We start from the raw sequence: 17,702 nt of genomic DNA, 5'->3' as shown, positions 1-17,702 counted from the left end.
TTCACTTTCCCACATGACTAGAAGGTAAATGCCTAGCAGGATAGAGAGATGGGAAGTCATCTCCCAGGATCACCAAAACGACCAGGACTATTTGATTCCTGCCAGAATGGCCACAAAAATATCAAGTGATGGGAAAAGACTGAAAAAAAAAAGAGGAGGCTTCCAAAAAGGAGGAGGGTTCCAAAAGGAGGTTTTCAAAGAAAGGAGAGAAAAAGAAAAAAGGGGATCTGGATATAAGAAGGATATATTAAATACTTGCAAAAAAATACAGATCTCACTGGCGTGCAGATTTCACAAAAAGAGAGGACTATCCCTGTTACCATAACGAGCATCCGTACAAGAGGACAGGCACAGGGGTGGAGAGAGGGATGGAGTAGACCCTGGCTAGGTGTACGCTAAGGCTGAATGGGAACATCTTTAAGGTGACGTCTAAGTCGTGGACCTGCGGGGTGGGGGTGGGGGCTGCAGGGGAAGGAGGCGGCTCCAGGGAGCACGCTTGCCACTTTGCCAAGGGATTCAGGGGAGTGGTGGTGAGGCGATGTGAGGGACGTGTTGGCTAGAAGTCCACCCTGTGTGTCTCCCGTGCGCCTCCAGCCGCTCCCACCCGCTCGGCCGTTGGGTTTTCCCCACCGGCCTCCCGAATCTCCCCGCTGTCTCACCTGCTCTGCCTGGTGGTCCGGCGACCTGGACATGCCCAAATTCGCTTTCCCAACCCCACCTCCGGGGCGCAACGGGCCGGCTCTCTACTCCCATCCCCGCCCAAGGCCAGCACCCACGTGGACCGCAATCGCCGGGCAGGGGGGACGCGGCCAGCCCAGAGGGTAGCCGGGGGCCGGTGGCCGGAGGCTGGGAAGCTGGCCCGGGACGTGGCTGGCAGGGGGGAGAGGCAAGGGACCAGGGGCTCCAGCAGGGTACCCGACTCGAAGAGGTAGATTGCTCACGCTCCCCAGACCTCTTCCCCCACTCCCCCTGCCCCTCTTCCCAGCACCGACACCACGAACTAGCACCTCAGGAAGGAGCAAGGGGTGTCCTCTCAGGGGTGGCGAGGTTTCTACTGGAGGCAGCAGTGAGGCGCAGAGTCCAAGACCCTGGGCTGGTCGGACATTCGGGCGTCTGCTGGTGGCCACAAGTGGGGACAGAGGGTGTCGCAGCCTCTCGGATTTGGGGCGGAGGAAGACGGGGACAGAGGCCAGCGTCCAGGGAAGGCGCCGAAGCCCTATAGTTGGGCGGCCAGCTGGCGAGACCAAAAGGCTTGGGCTGGCGGAGGCGAGAGGGCAAGGCTTGAGCTAGACGGGGCGACAGGCCTTGCGTGGGTGCCGAGGCGGCGAAGCATGGGAGAAGTCAGCGAGCTTCGGCTAAAAGGGGGGCGGATGCGCTGGGCAGGTTGGTACGTAGGCCGAGAGGAAGAAGAAAGGCTTCCCTTACCGGGAATCGAACCCGGGCCGCGGCGGTGAGAGCGCCGAATCCTAACCACTAGACCACCAGGGAGCGGCGGGCTCCACGCCTGGCCCGCACCCCCTGGACCCAGCGCCTCCATACCACCCACGCGCTTCTGCTTTGCCTCCAAGGCCCCCGCCTTGCCACGGCCAGCCGCCCGCCGGCCCTGCCAATCCACCTACCCTGCTGGCAGCACCCTCAAAACGCTGCACGCCTCCTTCCCTCACACACGCGCTCAGCTTCGGCCACGCTCCATGCTCCGGGCTCCCGGCTCCCATCGGGCCCGGGCACGAGGGCCCTGGAGCCACGCAAAAGGTTGGCCAGCTGCGTTGGCCGGGAATCGAACCCGGGTCAACTGCTTGGAAGGCAGCTATGCTCACCACTATACCACCAACGCTGCACAGCCCGGGCCGCCCCCAGACGCCGGCCCAGGGTTCGCAGCAGCGCCTTCACGCCTTCTCTCCACCGCCTCGGCCGCCTGGCGCAGCCCTGCCCCGACGTCCTGCCCGACCGCAGCTCGGCGCCGCCACACGCGCCAGCAGCGGCCGCCCGGCGCCCCACCCGCGCCGGCCCGGCGCAGCTGTGCGGCTCCGCAGGCCCCACCGCCCGCCGCCCGCCTCTGGGGGGCGCTCTGGCCGCCCTGCGGCTCCCCGGCCGTCGCCCCCCGACACACGCTGCCCCTCCCAGACCCGCTGGCCTGGGCCCTTCTCCACCCGCTGGTCCGCGAGCCCACATCCCGCACCGACGGAGGACCCCACACGGCCGCCACCCACCCGTCCCCCGTGCGGCACCCCCTTCCCCCGCTTCCCCGCCACGGGGCAGCGTCGCGTCCCCAAGGAGCGCCTTGAGCACAGCCACTCGTCAGGCGCCGTGGCCACGACAGGAGGCCCTGGCTGGGCTGTGGCGATCCCGCACGCGCGCGCGCCAGGGGGGGGGGGGTGGCGAGGAAGGGAAAGGGGTGGCGGTGGTCGACGGCGGGCAGGCCGGACACCCGTCGTCGCCCTGCGCCTCTTGTCGGACGCTGGAGGGAGGAGAAGAAGGGCCCTGGGGGCAAACGTTTGGAGAGAGCGGCGACGCCGGCGACCAAAAAGGGCGTCTTGCCTCCCCGTCGGGGAATCGAACCCCGGTCTCCCGCGTGACAGGCGGGGATACTCACCACTATACTAACGAGGACGGCGGCGGCCACCCGGGCGCCCGACCCCTCTCCGCCTGCCTGCCCACGCCTACCCCTGCCCTCGACGCCCTGCCTTACACAGGCGTCCGCCACACGCCACACCCGACGCGACCCCAAACCAACCGCGTCAGCCCCCACAGCAGTCCCCCTGCCCCCCACTCGGAGTGGACCAGGGACCCGGGCCGGGCGGGCGGCGCTGAATACCCCGAGTGCGCCGCTGCCTACCGCCTGCCAAGCGGAGATCCAGCCGGCAGGAGAGACCCGAGAGGGCAAGCACGGCTGCGAGCAGGAGGACGGGGGCTCAGGATGGCCAGAGGCGGACGACGGAGGGGAGGGGAGGGCAGGGGAGAGCAGGGGAGAGCAGGGGAGGGCAGGGGAGGGGGCGGTGGCGGCGCAAGAGGCTGGCCCGACGGCGTCCTCTGGGTGCAGAGCCGGGGATGTGCGAGCGGGGCGGGCGGGCGGCGGCTGCGGCGGGGCGGCCAGTCGGCTGGCCGAGCTCCCGGTCGGCCGGTCCCCGCGCGCGCCCCGTCCCTTGCGCACCCACACAGCCGCCAGCCAGCACCAGCGTTCGCGCCGGGTCCCAGCCAGGCGAGCGGCGACGCGCCCAGGCCCGCCGTCAGGATGGCCGAGCGGTCTAAGGCGCTGCGTTCAGGTCGCAGTCTCCCCTGGAGGCGTGGGTTCGAATCCCACTCCTGACACGCCCCCCTTTTGGCGCGCCCAACGAGGGCACGGGACACCGGCGGGCCTGGACGACGCCCTATAGCAAGCCCCGGCCTGCCTGACGGGCCGCTCCTGCCTGGCACCGGAGCAGAAGGGGCCCAGTATGGAGCCCCGATGCCTCCACCCTCCTGGCCACAGGCTTTGCGCACACACGCCCTCCCCCACCAATTCACGCGCCTTTCCCACCTGATCCCACACCCGCAGGCTTGGGGAACCTCGCGGCACGTCTCTGCTCACCTCCTTTCGGGGGGCTGTGTTTTCCTTCCTCCTTCCCGCTCCCGCTCCCGCTCTCGCTCTCGCTCAGGCTCCCGCTCCGGCTCCGCTGCCGGCGCATGCTCCCGCGCCCGCTCTGGCGCCGGCTCTGGCGTCCGCTCCACTCCCACCGCCCCCTGCGGGCCAGGCGCGTGCGCAAAGGCCAAAAGCCCTCCGCATTCGGTTCTCCACCAGACTCGTGCCTGGTGAACAGCGCCTCGCTCTCCGAGCCGTGCGCTTCAGCCACCAGGAGCACACCGTCCCGCACCCTGTCCTTTCCGCCGGCCCCCATTCCATTCCCTCCACATCCTACGCAGGTGGCCCGTGGTGCCCACGAGGATTTTCCACCTTGACGCCTTGCCCTGGCCACGCCTGCCTGCCTGCCTGCCTGCCTCCCTCCCGGGACACAGGCAGCCCAGCCACCTGCTCGCCGGCTAACGCCAGGGCCCTCCCTTCACTGGGCCTGGCCCTGGAGTCCAGCCCGCAAAGGTGGTTCCCATGAGCGCTGGGCGGAGGGAAGCCCTGGATACCCAAGCCACCCACCTGGGCGCCACAGCACATCTCCGCGCCGGAAGCCGCGGCCCGGCCGGGAGACCAGGAGCCCAGAGCGCTCCCTCGCCGCGCCATCGGCCAGCTGACCACTCTGCCCACGCGCTCCTGCGAGCCAAGATCGCACTCCTGCCTCACAACCACCGCACCCGAGCTGGGCCCCTAGGGAGAGCTGCGGGCCAGAGCTCAGACACCTTGCTTTGGTCTCCCGGCCTGAGCGGTACTCAGAGGCGCCGGCCGCGCTACCGGGCCTCCGACTTCTCCACAAGGCACGCGCGCGCACGCGCGGGGGACACACACACACACACACACACACACACACACACACACCACCCCACGGCACCCCACGTGCGCACACAACCGCAGCTCCGTTCCCCAGACCCTCCGCTCCCCCCCTGGCCCTTGCACACACTGAGTGGACGAGAAAGCCATCAGCCAAAGGGACTTTGGGTCGGTGCTGACACGAGCTGCTGAAGGGAACGTCAGTGCTCAGCTGCGCCCGCCACACATCCCCCGTGCTGTGTGCGATTCGGGCGCAGGCCGGGCTTGGTCCGCCTCCTGGCTTCCCTGGCAACCGACCCCCAGCGGGGCAGTGTCTGGCGCCCCCCCTTCCACCAGGGAGAAAGCACAGGATGAGCCTAGTCAGCCTGCACGCGCCGGTGCCTCGCTCTGCCCGTCTGCACCGCTCCCTAGGGCTCTGGACGTGCCTGGAGCCTCTTTTTCAGGCCGCCCGTCCGCCTCCTGCTCCCACGAAGCAGATGCTCGCGACTGGCCCCGACCCGCGTCTGGCCGCCGCTGGGGAGCGCCGCTGGGGAAGCCGTCTGTTGACCACTGCCATCGGTGCATGGGTGGTTCAGTGGTAGAATTCTCGCCTGCCACGCGGGAGGCCCGGGTTCGATTCCCGGCCCATGCAGTGCTCTGTCCCCTTTTGGCCCTGCAGCCCCAACGCTGGCACGGCCCGGCTTCCTCTCTCCAAAGCTCCAGGCACCTGGCCTACACCAACCCTGCTCCCACCGGGGGGGACCGCCCCTGCCCTGCCCCACTCTGACGCCCATTCCCTTCTTCTTGGGCTCTCTTGTCCAGGCGACCAAACTCCACCCTGCATTGGGCCAAGGCCCCTGGCCCGCCCACACGCTCTCTTTGCCCCTTTTCTCTTCGGGACCCTGACCACCCGGCTTGACTCGCCCACTTCGCTTCCAGAAATACTTCCGCGCACCACCACACACCCGTACCCCGATCGCGCCTCGGGGTGTGGGCACGCCCCACCTCGCCCCACCTCCACTCCTTTCGCCACCGCTCCTCCCTCCCTGCCTCACTCTCCCCACACTCCCAAAATCCTCCTGTCTCTGACAACCAGGAACAACCAAGTTGCCACCCCTACCACTGATACATCCCATTCTCCGGCAGGGGCCCTCACAAACTCACTAGGGTGCACCAGGAAGACCACATTCATGGCACAACACCATCGTCCCGACACACGCTCTCTGTTCTCTCTATGCCCTGCTTGGCCACAGTATCCTTCAAATCCCGCCGCTCCTCCATCGCTAAGACCACCGCCAGCACCAGCACTAGCAGCAGCACCACCAGCACCAAGCTCCCCCTCCACCAGCATCAGCAGCAGCAGCGGCAGCACCACCACCACCACCACCACCACCACCACCACGAGCCCCCCCGCCCAACAGCAGCACCAGTAGCAGCAGCAGCGGCACCAAGTCCACCAGCAAAGCAGCACCCGGACCATCACCAACATCAGCTCGGCAGCCTCCTTCGACACCACCCCCCGCCGCCGCGGCCACCAGCCACCAGCAGGACCAAGTCCACCACCGCACACCACCACGGGCACCATTGCCAACAGCACTAAAGTCCTTCGGCATCACCGCCACCAGCACCAACAGAACCAAGGCCACCACCAGCGCACCGGCATAGGCATCATCGCCAACAGCACTAAGGTCCTCCACCATCACTATCACCCCCCCACACCACCACCACTAGGACCAAGTCCACCACCACACCACCACGGGCACCACTGCCAACAGCACTAAAGTCCTCAACACCACCACCACCACCACCAAGTCCACCATCACCACACCGGCACGGGCACCAAAACCAACAGGACTGAAGTCCTTCACCATCATCACCGCCCCCACCACCATCACCAGAAGGACCGGGTCCACCACCAGCTCACGCGCATGGACATCATCGCCGACGGCACCCAAGTCCTCCACCATCAGTACCACCCCCACACCACGTAGTCTACCCCCAACCCCTCGTACCATAGCAGCAGCAGCAGCAGCAGCAGCAGAAGCAGCAGCAGCAGCAGCAGCAGCAAGACCAAGTCTACCATCACCACACTGGCACAGGCACCATGGCCCACAGCACTGACGTCCTTCACCACCACCACCACCATGACCAAGTCCAGCAGCAGCACCAAGTCCACCACCAGCGCACCAGCATGGACATCATCACCAACAGCACCCAAGTCCTCTACGATCACCACCACCGCCATCGCCACCGCCACCTCCACGAGCTCCACTATCACCACACCGGCACGGGCACCATCGCCAACAGGACTGAAGTCCTTCATCACCACCACCACCGCCACCACCAAGACCGTGTCCACCATCACCCCGGCAGCCCTGGCACCGTCACCAACGGCACCAAAGGCCACCACCACCATCGCCAGCAGCGGCGGCACCAAGTCATCCACCAGCAACAACACAAGTACCAGCTCAGCCAGTACCTCCCCCCCGCCCCGGCCGCCCCTCTGGCCCAACATCCCCACACCTGTCGCCTGCCTCCTCGCCCCCTCCTTTCCAAGTCCTCACTGGTCAATGATCCTGGGTGGCATTTGTCCTGTTGGCCTCTCTGAATCTCAACCCCAGGACGACCCCTGAGACCTGACTGACTGTCCCAATGATAGGTGACTGAAGTCTCCGGGGCTGTGGAATTCCTCACCCCGCTGGGACGGCTCCTAGACCCGGTCCCCCATCTCTCTGTGTTTCCCGTGCTTGCCTGCCTACCGGCTTCCCACCCACGTCCCCCTGCACCCCACCCGTTGGCCCGAGCGCCCTGCAGTACAACACAGCATAGCACAGCACAGCACAGCAGTCTCCCCCCGCACCACCGCCATGGTCCTCTCCCACCACGGGGGACTCCAGCTTTTTTACGCCGGGACCCACTCCCCACCACTTGCCGCGTGCTGCTCCTGCCAGCCTCCAGGCTAGACCCCTGCCACCCGCCACCCACCCCGTGTACCCCACACCCATCTCTCACACTCAAGGCCAGCAGTCGGACCTCCCACAGGCTCCTCAGGCACACTCCTACTCCGTCTCCTCCCCTACCTCAGATCTGAGCTCACCCTCCCGCACACGTGCACGCGTGCCGGGTAAGACGCCCCAAGCCTCCGCAGAGACCCTGCCTGAGTGGCCAGCCACGCTCTCGGCCGGGTCCGCAAGCCCCACACTTCCCCGCCCGGCACTCCACCCACACATCCGGGCTGCTCCCGGCCCTCCCGTCCTTCTGGGATCCTTGTCGCCCTCTGCCCTAACCCCCGTGGGAGGCCACCCACGGGAGCAAACACCTTCATCCTGCGCTTCCCCCACCGCGGCTGCCTCCCCCCCCCCACGCACACACACTCACTCACGTACGCATGCACACAGAGGCAAGGGTGCTGAAGGAACTCCCTGTGGTGATGGTAAACACCCGGACGCCCACAGGGGTTCCTTTCCTGGCTGGTACGACCTTGTCCCAATCCAGCGAGTGGGCTGCGGCGGCAGGTTTGGGCGGGGCACGGGCTGTCCGCTTGGGCTCTGAAGGAGACAATCTCTGAACAGAGAGCAAACGCTTGGCGGACAGGGGCGTGAACGTGTTGGCGGGAAGGAGACCCTGGTCTGCGATTTCCCTAGAGGAGCACCCGTAGGAGACGACGCGCACAGGGGTGGAGAGAGGGATGGAGTAGACCCTGGCTAGGTGTACGCTAAGGCTGAATGGGCAATGAGAACATCTTTAAGGTGCCGTCCAGGTCGTGGGTCTGCGGGATGAGGGTAGGGCTGGAGGGGGAGGAGGGTGCTCCAGGGAGCACGCTTGCCACTTTGCCATAGGATTCAGGGGAGTGGTGGTGAGGCGATGTGAGGGACGTGTTGGCTAGAAGTCCACCCTGTGTGTCTCCCGTGCGCCTCCAGCCCCTCCCACCCGCTCGGCCGTTGGGTTTTCCCCACCGGCCTCCCGAATCTCCCCGCTGTCTCACCTGCTCTGCCTGGTGGTCCGGCGACCTGGACGTGCCCAGATTCGCTTTCCCAACCCCACCTCCGGGGCGCCACGGGCCGGCTCTCTGCTCCCATCTCCGCCCAAGGCCAGCACCCACGTGGACCGCAATCGCCGGGCACGGGAGACGCGGCCAGCCCAGAGGTTCGTGGTGTCGGTGCTGGGAAGCTGGGCCGGGCCGTGGCTGGCCGGGGGGAGAGGCAAGGGACCAGGGGCTCCAGCAGGGTACCCGGCTCGAAGAGGTAGATTGCTCACGCTCCCCAGACCTCCTCCCCCACTCCCCCTGCCCCTCTTCCCAGCACCGACACCACGAACTAGCACCTCAGGAAGGAGCAAGGGGTGTCCTGTCAGGGGTGGCGAGGTTTCTCCTGAAGACAGCACTGCAGCCACAGAGGCCAAGCCCCTGGGCTGGCTGGACGTGCGGGCGTCTGCTGGTGGCCATGAGTGGGGATAGAGGGTATCGCGGCCTCTCGGGTTTGGGGCGGAGGAAGAGGGGGAGCCCGGCCAGCGTCCAGGGGAGGCGCCCAAGCCCTGCAGTTGGGCGGCCGGCTGGCGAGGCCAAAAGGCTTGGGCTGGCCGAGGCGACAGGGCAAGGCTTGGGCTAGACGGGGCGGCTGGCCTTGCGTGGGCGCCGAGGCGGCGTGGCAAGGGAGAAGCTGGCTAAAAGGGGCGCGGATGCGCTGGGCAGGTTGGTAGGTAGGCCGAGAGGAAGAAGAAAGGCTTCCCTGACCGGGAATCGAACCCGGGCCGCGGCGGTGAGAGCGCCGAATCCTAACCACTAGACCACCAGGGAGCGGCGGGCTCCACGCCTGGCCCGCACCCCCTGGACCCAGCGCCTCCATACCACCCACGCGCTTCTGCTTTGCCTCCAAGGCCCCCGCCTTGCCACGGCCAGCCGCCCGCCGGCCCTGCCAATCCACCTACCCTGCTGGCAGCACCCTCAAAACGCTGCACGCCTCCTTCCCTCACACACGCGCTCAGCTTCGGCCACGCTCCATGCTCCGGGCTCCGGGCTCCGGGCTCCCGGCTCCCATCGGGCCCGGGCACGAGGGCCCTGGAGCCACGCAAAAGGTTGGCCAGCTGCGTTGGCCGGGAATCGAACCCGGGTCAACTGCTTGGAAGGCAGCTATGCTCACCACTATACCACCAACGCTGCACAGCCCGGGCCGCCCCCAGACGCCGGCCCAGGGTTCGCAGCAGCGCCTTCACGCCTTCTCTCCACCGCCTCGGCCGCCTGGCGCAGCCCTGCCCCGACGTCCTGCCCGACCGCAGCTCGGCGCCGCCACACGCGCCAGCAGCGGCCGCCCGGCGCCCCACCCGCGCCGGCCCGGCGCAGCTGTGCGGCTCCGCAGGCCCCACCGCCCGCCGCCCGCCTCTGGGGGGCGCTCTGGCCGCCCTGCGGCTCCCGGGCCCTCGCCCCCCGACACACGCTGCCCCTCCCAGACCCGCTGGCCTGGGCCCTTCTCCACCCGCTGGTCCGCGAGCCCACATCCCGCACCGACGGAGGACCCCACACGGCCGCCACCCACCCGTCCCCCGTGCGGCACCCCCTTCCCCCGCTTCCCCGCCACGGGGCAGCGTCGCGTCCCCAAGGAGCGCCTTGAGCACAGCCACTCGTCAGGCGCCGTGGCCACGACAGGAGGCCCTGGCTGGGCTGTGGCGATCCCGCACGCGCGCGCGCCGGAGGGGGGGGGGTGGCGAGGAAGGGAAAGGGGTGGCGGTGGTCGACGGCGGGCAGGCCGGACACCCGTCGTCGCCCTGCGCCTCTTGTCGGACGCTGGAGGGAGGAGAAGAAGGGCCCTGGGGGCAAACGTTTGGAGAGAGCGGCGACGCCGGCGACCAAAAAGGGCGTCTTGCCTCCCCGTCGGGGAATCGAACCCCGGTCTCCCGCGTGACAGGCGGGGATACTCACCACTATACTAACGAGGACGGCGGCGGCCACCCGGGCGCCCGACCCCTCTCCGCCTGCCTGCCCACGCCTACCCCTGCCCTCGACGCCCTGCCTTACACAGGCGTCCGCCACACGCCACACCCGACGCGACCCCAAACCAACCGCGTCAGCCCCCACAGCAGTCCCCCTGCCCCCCACTCGGAGTGGACCAGGGACCCGGGCCGGGCGGGCGGCGCTGAATACCCCGAGTGCGCCGCTGCCTACCGCCTGCCAAGCGGAGATCCAGCCGGCAGGAGAGACCCGAGAGGGCAAGCACGGCTGCGAGCAGGAGGACGGGGGCTCAGGATGGCCAGAGGCGGACGACGGAGGGGAGGGGAGGGCAGGGGAGAGCAGGGGAGAGCAGGGGAGGGCAGGGGAGGGGGCGGTGGCAGCGCAAGAGGCTGGCCCGACGGCGTCCTCTGGGTGCAGAGCCGGGGATGTGCGAGCGGGGCGGGCGGGCGGCGACTGCGGCGGGGCGGCCAGTCGGCTGGCCGAGCTCCCGGTCGGCCGGTCCCCGCGCGCGCCCCGTCCCTTGCGCACCCACACAGCCGCCAGCCAGCACCAGCGTTCGCGCCGGGTCCCAGCCAGGCGAGCGGCGACGCGCCCAGGCCCGCCGTCAGGATGGCCGAGCGGTCTAAGGCGCTGCGTTCAGGTCGCAGTCTCCCCTGGAGGCGTGGGTTCGAATCCCACTCCTGACACGCCCCCCTTTTGGCGCGCCCAACGAGGGCACGGGACACCGGCGGGCCTGGACGACGCCCTATAGCAAGCCCCGGCCTGCCTGACGGGCCGCTCCTGCCTGGCACCGGAGCAGAAGGGGCCCAGTATGGAGCCCCGACGCCTCCACCCTCCTGGCCACAGGCTTTGCGCACACACGCCCTCCCCCACCAATTCACGCGCCTTTCCCACCTGATCCCACACCCGCAGGCTTGGGGAACCTCGCGGCACGTCTCTGCTCACCTCCTTTCGGGGGGCTGTGTTTTCCTTCCTCCTTCCCGCTCCCGCTCCCGCTCTCGCTCTCGCTCAGGCTCCCGCTCCGGCTCCGCTGCCGGCGCATGCTCCCGCGCCCGCTCTGGCGCCGGCTCTGGCGAACGCTCCACTCCCACCGCCCCCTGCGGGCCAGGCGCGTGCGCAAAGGCCAAAAGCCCTCCGCATTCGGTTCTCCACCAGACTCGTGCCTGGTGAACAGCGCCTCGCTCTCCGAGCCGTGCGCTTCAGCCACCAGGAGCACACCGTCCCGCACCCTGTCCTTTCCGCCGGCCCCCATTCCATTCCCTCCACATCCTACGCAGGTGGCCCTTGGTGCCCACGAGGATTTTCCACCTTGACGCCTTGCCCTGGCCACGCCTGCCTGCCTGCCTGCCTGCCTCCCGGGACACAGGCAGCCCAGCCACCTGCTCGCCGGCTAACGCCAGGGCCCTCCCTTCACTGGGCCTGGCCCTGGAGTCCAGCCCGCAAAGGTGGTTCCCATGAGCGCTGGGCGGAGGGAAGCCCTGGATACCCAAGCCACCCACCTGGGCGCCACAGCACATCTCCGCGCCGGAAGCCGCGGGCCGGCCGGGAGACCAGGAGCCCAGAGCGCTCCCTCGCCGCGCCATCGGCCAGCTGACCACTCTGCCCACGCGCTCCTGCGAGCCAAGATCGCACTCCTGCCTCACAACCACCGCACCCGAGCTGGGCCCCTAGGGAGAGCTGCGGGCCAGAGCTCAGACACCTTGCTTTGGTCTCCCGGCCTGAGCGGTACTCAGAGGCGCCGGCCGCGCTACCGGGCCTCCGACTTCTCCACAAGGCACGCGCGCGCACGCGCGGGGGACGGACACACACACACACACACACCACCCCACGGCACCCCACGTGCGCACACAACCGCAGCTCCGTTCCCCAGACCCTCCGCTCCCCCCCTGGCCCTTGCACACACTGAGTGGACGAGAAAGCCATCAGCCAAAGGGACTTTGGGTCGGTGCTGACACGAGCTGCTGAAGGGAACGTCAGTGCTCAGCTGCGCCCGCCACACATCCCCCGTGCTGTGTGCGATTCGGGCGCAGGCCGGGCTTGGTCCGCCTCCTGGCTTCCCTGGCAACCGACCCCCAGCGGGGCAGTGTCTGGCGCCCCCCCTCCCACCAGGGAGAAAGCACAGGATGAGCCTAGTCAGCCTGCACGCGCCGGTGCCTCGCTCTGCCCGTCTGCGCCGCTCCCTAGGGCTCTGGACGTGCCTGGAGCCTCTTTTTCAGGCCGCCCGTCCGCCTCCTGCTCCCACGAAGCAGATGCTCGCGACTGGCCCCGACCCGCGTCTGGCCGCCGCTGGGGAGCGCCGCTGGGGAAGCCGTCTGTTGACCACTGCCATCGGTGCATGGGTGGTTCAGTGGTAGAATTCTCGCCTGCCACGCGGGAGGCCCGGGTTCGATTCCCGGCCCATGCAGTGCTCTGTCCCCTTTTGGCCCTGCAGCCCCAACGCTGGCACGGCCCGGCTTCCTCTCTCCAAAGCTCCAGGCACCTGGCCTACACCAACCCTGCTCCCACCGGGGGGGACCGCCCCTGCCCTGCCCCACTCTGACGCCCATTCCCTTCTTCTTGGGCTCTCTTGTCCAGGCGACCAAACTCCACCCTGCATTGGGCCAAGGCCCCTGGCCCGCCCACACGCTCTCTTTGCCCCTTTTCTCTTCGGGACCCTGACCACCCGGCTTGACTCGCCCACTTCGCTTCCAGAAATACTTCCGCGCACCACCACACACCCGTACCCCGATCGCGCCTCGGGGTGTGGGCACGCCCCACCTCGCCCCACCTCCACTCCTTTCGCCACCGCTCCTCCCTCCCTGCCTCACTCTCCCCACACTCCCAAAATCCTCCTGTCTCTGACAACCAGGAACAACCAAGTTGCCACCCCTACCACTGATACATCCCATTCTCCGGCAGGGGCCCTCACAAACTCACTAGGGTGCACCAGGAAGACCACATTCATGGCACAACACCATCGTCCCGACACACGCTCTCTGTTCTCTCTATGCCCTGCTTGGCCACAGTATCCTTCAAATCCCGCCGCTCCTCCATCGCTAAGACCACCGCCAGCACCAGCACTAGCAGCAGCACCACCAGCACCAAGCTCCCCCTCCACCAGCATCAGCAGCAGCAGCGGCAGCACCACCACCACCACCACCACCACCACCACCACGAGCCCCCCCGCCCAACAGCAGCACCAGTAGCAGCAGCAGCGGCACCAAGTCCACCAGCAAAGCAGCACCCGGACCATCACCAACATCAGCTCGGCAGCCTCCTTCGACACCACCCCCGCCGCCGCGGCCACCAGCCACCAGCAGGACCAAGTCCACCACCGCACACCACCACGGGCACCATTGCCAACAGCACTAAAGTCCTTCGGCATCACCGCCACCAGCACCAACAGAACCAAGGCCACCACCAGCGCACCGGCATAGGCATCATCGCCAACAGCACTAAGGTCCTCCACCATCACTATCACCCCCCCACACCACCACCACTAGGACCAAGTCCACCACCACACCACCACGGGCACCACTGCCAACAGCACTAAAGTCCTCAACACCACCACCACCACCACCAAGTCCACCATCACCACACCGGCACGGGCACCAAAACCAACAGGACTGAAGTCCTTCACCATCATCACCGCCCCCACCACCATCACCAGAAGGACCGGGTCCACCACCAGCTCACGCGCATGGACATCATCGCCGACGGCACCCAAGTCCTCCACCATCAGTACCACCCCCACACCACGTAGTCTACCCCCAACCCCTCGTACCATAGCAGCAGCAGCAGCAGAAGCAGCAGCAGCAGCAGCAGCAGCAGCAGCAAGACCAAGTCTACCATCACCACACTGGCACAGGCACCATGGCCCACAGCACTGACGTCCTTCACCACCACCACCACCATGACCAAGTCCAGCAGCAGCACCAAGTCCACCACCAGCGCACCAGCATGGACATCATCACCAACAGCACCCAAGTCCTCTACGATCACCACCACCGCCATCGCCACCGCCACCTCCACGAGCTCCACTATCACCACACCGGCACGGGCACCATCGCCAACAGGACTGAAGTCCTTCATCACCACCACCACCGCCACCACCAAGACCGTGTCCACCATCACCCCGGCAGCCCTGGCACCGTCACCAACGGCACCAAAGGCCACCACCACCATCGCCAGCAGCGGCGGCACCAAGTCATCCACCAGCAACAACACAAGTACCAGCTCAGCCAGTACCTCCCCCCCGCCCCGGCCGCCCCTCTGGCCCAACATCCCCACACCTGTCGCCTGCCTCCTCGCCCCCTCCTTTCCAAGTCCTCACTGGTCAATGATCCTGGGTGGCATTTGTCCTGTTGGCCTCTCTGAATCTCAACCCCAGGACGACCCCTGAGACCTGACTGACTGTCCCAATGATAGGTGACTGAAGTCTCCGGGGCTGTGGAATTCCTCACCCCGCTGGGACGGCTCCTAGACCCGGTCCCCCATCTCTCTGTGTTTCCCGTGCTTGCCTGCCTACCGGCTTCCCACCCACGTCCCCCTGCACCCCACCCGTTGGCCCGAGCGCCCTGCAGTACAACACAGCATAGCACAGCACAGCACAGCAGTCTCCCCCCGCACCACCGCCATGGTCCTCTCCCACCACGGGGGACTCCAGCTTTTTTACGCCGGGACCCACTCCCCACCACTTGCCGCGTGCTGCTCCTGCCAGCCTCCAGGCTAGACCCCTGCCACCCGCCACCCACCCCGTGTACCCCACACCCATCTCTCACACTCAAGGCCAGCAGTCGGACCTCCCACAGGCTCCTCAGGCACACTCCTACTCCGTCTCCTCCCCTACCTCAGATCTGAGCTCACCCTCCCGCACACGTGCACGCGTGCCGGGTAAGACGCCCCAAGCCTCCGCAGAGACCCTGCCTGAGTGGCCAGCCACGCTCTCGGCCGGGTCCGCAAGCCCCACACTTCCCCGCCCGGCACTCCACCCACACATCCGGGCTGCTCCCGGCCCTCCCGTCCTTCTGGGATCCTTGTCGCCCTCTGCCCTAACCCCCGTGGGAGGCCACCCACGGGAGCAAACACCTTCATCCTGCGCTTCCCCCACCGCGGCTGCCTCCCCCCCCCCCACGCACACACACTCACTCACGTACGCATGCACACAGAGGCAAGGGTGCTGAAGGAACTCCCTGTGGTGATGGTAAACACCCGGACGCCCACAGGGGTTCCTTTCCTGGCTGGTACGACCTTGTCCCAATCCAGCGAGTGGGCTGCGGCGGCAGGTTTGGGCGGGGCACGGGCTGTCTGCTTGGGCTCTGAAGGAGACAATCTCTGAACAGAGAGCAAACGCTTGGCGGACAGGGGCGTGAACGTGTTGGCGGGAAGGAGACCCTGGTCTGCGATTTCCCTAGAGGAGCACCCGTAGGAGACGACGCGCACAGGGGTGGAGAGAGGGATGGAGTAGACCCTGGCTAGGTGTACGCTAAGGCTGAATGGGCAATGAGAACATCTTTAAGGTGCCGTCCAGGTCGTGGGTCTGCGGGATGAGGGTAGGGCTGGAGGGGAGGAGGGTGCTCCAGGGAGCACGCTTGCCACTTTGCCATAGGATTCAGGGGAGTGGTGGTGAGGCGATGTGAGGGACGTGTTGGCTAGAAGTCCACCCTGTGTGTCTCCCGTGCGCCTCCAGCCCCTCCCACCCGCTCGGCCGTTGGGTTTTCCCCACCGGCCTCCCGAATCTCCCCGCTGTCTCACCTGCTCTGCCTGGTGGTCCGGCGACCTGGACGTGCCCAGATTCGCTTTCCCAACCCCACCTCCGGGGCGCCACGGGCCGGCTCTCTGCTCCCATCTCCGCCCAAGGCCAGCACCCACGTGGACCGCAATCGCCGGGCACGGGAGACGCGGCCAGCCCAGAGGTTCGTGGTGTCGGTGCTGGGAAGCTGGGCCGGGCCGTGGCTGGCCGGGGGGAGAGGCAAGGGACCAGGGGCTCCAGCAGGGTACCCGGCTCGAAGAGGTAGATTGCTCACGCTCCCCAGACCTCCTCCCCCACTCCCCCTGCCCCTCTTCCCAGCACCGACACCACGAACTAGCACCTCAGGAAGGAGCAAGGGGTGTCCTGTCAGGGGTGGCGAGGTTTCTCCTGAAGACAGCACTGCAGCCACAGAGGCCAAGCCCCTGGGCTGGCTGGACGTGCGGGCGTCTGCTGGTGGCCATGAGTGGGGATAGAGGGTATCGCGGCCTCTCGGGTTTGGGGCGGAGGAAGAGGGGGAGCCCGGCCAGCGTCCAGGGGAGGCGCCCAAGCCCTGCAGTTGGGCGGCCGGCTGGCGAGGCCAAAAGGCTTGGGCTGGCCGAGGCGACAGGGCAAGGCTTGGGCTAGACGGGGCGGCTGGCCTTGCGTGGGCGCCGAGGCGGCGTGGCAAGGGAGAAGCTGGCTAAAAGGGGCGCGGATGCGCTGGGCAGGTTGGTAGGTAGGCCGAGAGGAAGAAGAAAGGCTTCCCTGACCGGGAATCGAACCCGGGCCGCGGCGGTGAGAGCGCCGAATCCTAACCACTAGACCACCAGGGAGCGGCGGGCTCCACGCCTGGCCCGCACCCCCTGGACCCAGCGCCTCCATACCACCCACGCGCTTCTGCTTTGCCTCCAAGGCCCCCGCCTTGCCACGGCCAGCCGCCCGCCGGCCCTGCCAATCCACCTACCCTGCTGGCAGCACCCTCAAAACGCTGCACGCCTCCTTCCCTCACACACGCGCTCAGCTTCGGCCACGCTCCATGCTCCGGGCTCCGGGCTCCGGGCTCCCGGCTCCCATCGGGCCCGGGCACGAGGGCCCTGGAGCCACGCAAAAGGTTGGCCAGCTGCGTTGGCCGGGAATCGAACCCGGGTCAACTGCTTGGAAGGCAGCTATGCTCACCACTATACCACCAACGCTGCACAGCCCGGGCCGCCCCCAGACGCCGGCCCAGGGTTCGCAGCAGCGCCTTCACGCCTTCTCTCCACCGCCTCGGCCGCCTGGCGCAGCCCTGCCCCGACGTCCTGCCCGACCGCAGCTCGGCGCCGCCACACGCGCCAGCAGCGGCCGCCCGGCGCCCCACCCGCGCCGGCCCGGCGCAGCTGTGCGGCTCCGCAGGCCCCACCGCCCGCCGCCCGCCTCTGGGGGGCGCTCTGGCCGCCCTGCGGCTCCCGGGCCCTCGCCCCCCGACACACGCTGCCCCTCCCAGACCCGCTGGCCTGGGCCCTTCTCCACCCGCTGGTCCGCGAGCCCACATCCCGCACCGACGGAGGACCCCACACGGCCGCCACCCACCCGTCCCCCGTGCGGCACCCCCTTCCCCCGCTTCCCCGCCACGGGGCAGCGTCGCGTCCCCAAGGAGCGCCTTGAGCACAGCCACT

The 17,702-nt window shown here is 67.8% G+C and overlaps 12 non-coding genes across 12 annotated transcripts; 4 read left to right on the top strand and 8 right to left on the bottom strand.

Moving 5' to 3' along the window:
- Positions 1 to 1,416: 1,416 nt before the first annotated feature.
- On the bottom strand, positions 1,417 to 1,488 carry TRNAE-CUC (transfer RNA glutamic acid (anticodon CUC)). The gene has a single exon. It is a non-coding gene; the product is annotated as a tRNA-Glu (tRNA).
- Positions 1,489 to 1,762: 274 nt separating this feature from the next.
- TRNAG-UCC (transfer RNA glycine (anticodon UCC)) lies at positions 1,763 to 1,834 on the bottom strand. Its single transcript has one exon. It is a non-coding gene; the product is annotated as a tRNA-Gly (tRNA).
- Positions 1,835 to 2,538: 704 nt separating this feature from the next.
- TRNAD-GUC (transfer RNA aspartic acid (anticodon GUC)) lies at positions 2,539 to 2,610 on the bottom strand. Its single transcript has one exon. It is a non-coding gene; the product is annotated as a tRNA-Asp (tRNA).
- A 616-nt stretch (positions 2,611 to 3,226) lies between these two features.
- TRNAL-CAG (transfer RNA leucine (anticodon CAG)) lies at positions 3,227 to 3,309 on the top strand. Its single transcript has one exon. It is a non-coding gene; the product is annotated as a tRNA-Leu (tRNA).
- A 1,665-nt stretch (positions 3,310 to 4,974) lies between these two features.
- On the top strand, positions 4,975 to 5,045 carry TRNAG-GCC (transfer RNA glycine (anticodon GCC)). The gene has a single exon. It is a non-coding gene; the product is annotated as a tRNA-Gly (tRNA).
- A 4,071-nt stretch (positions 5,046 to 9,116) lies between these two features.
- Positions 9,117 to 9,188, bottom strand: TRNAE-CUC (transfer RNA glutamic acid (anticodon CUC)). The gene has a single exon. It is a non-coding gene; the product is annotated as a tRNA-Glu (tRNA).
- A 288-nt stretch (positions 9,189 to 9,476) lies between these two features.
- Positions 9,477 to 9,548, bottom strand: TRNAG-UCC (transfer RNA glycine (anticodon UCC)). The gene has a single exon. It is a non-coding gene; the product is annotated as a tRNA-Gly (tRNA).
- A 704-nt stretch (positions 9,549 to 10,252) lies between these two features.
- On the bottom strand, positions 10,253 to 10,324 carry TRNAD-GUC (transfer RNA aspartic acid (anticodon GUC)). The gene has a single exon. It is a non-coding gene; the product is annotated as a tRNA-Asp (tRNA).
- Positions 10,325 to 10,940: 616 nt separating this feature from the next.
- Positions 10,941 to 11,023, top strand: TRNAL-CAG (transfer RNA leucine (anticodon CAG)). Its single transcript has one exon. It is a non-coding gene; the product is annotated as a tRNA-Leu (tRNA).
- A 1,647-nt stretch (positions 11,024 to 12,670) lies between these two features.
- Positions 12,671 to 12,741, top strand: TRNAG-GCC (transfer RNA glycine (anticodon GCC)). The gene has a single exon. It is a non-coding gene; the product is annotated as a tRNA-Gly (tRNA).
- Positions 12,742 to 16,808: 4,067 nt separating this feature from the next.
- On the bottom strand, positions 16,809 to 16,880 carry TRNAE-CUC (transfer RNA glutamic acid (anticodon CUC)). Its single transcript has one exon. It is a non-coding gene; the product is annotated as a tRNA-Glu (tRNA).
- A 288-nt stretch (positions 16,881 to 17,168) lies between these two features.
- On the bottom strand, positions 17,169 to 17,240 carry TRNAG-UCC (transfer RNA glycine (anticodon UCC)). Its single transcript has one exon. It is a non-coding gene; the product is annotated as a tRNA-Gly (tRNA).
- Between the last annotated feature and the right edge of the window lie 462 nt (positions 17,241 to 17,702).

This window comes from Ursus arctos, unplaced genomic scaffold (genome assembly GCF_023065955.2).
Source record: "Ursus arctos isolate Adak ecotype North America unplaced genomic scaffold, UrsArc2.0 scaffold_2, whole genome shotgun sequence".
Lineage (NCBI taxonomy): Eukaryota > Metazoa > Chordata > Mammalia > Carnivora > Ursidae > Ursus > Ursus arctos.
The sequence above is the reverse complement of the archived record's forward strand: the minus strand, read 5'-3'. Positions and strand labels throughout refer to the sequence as shown.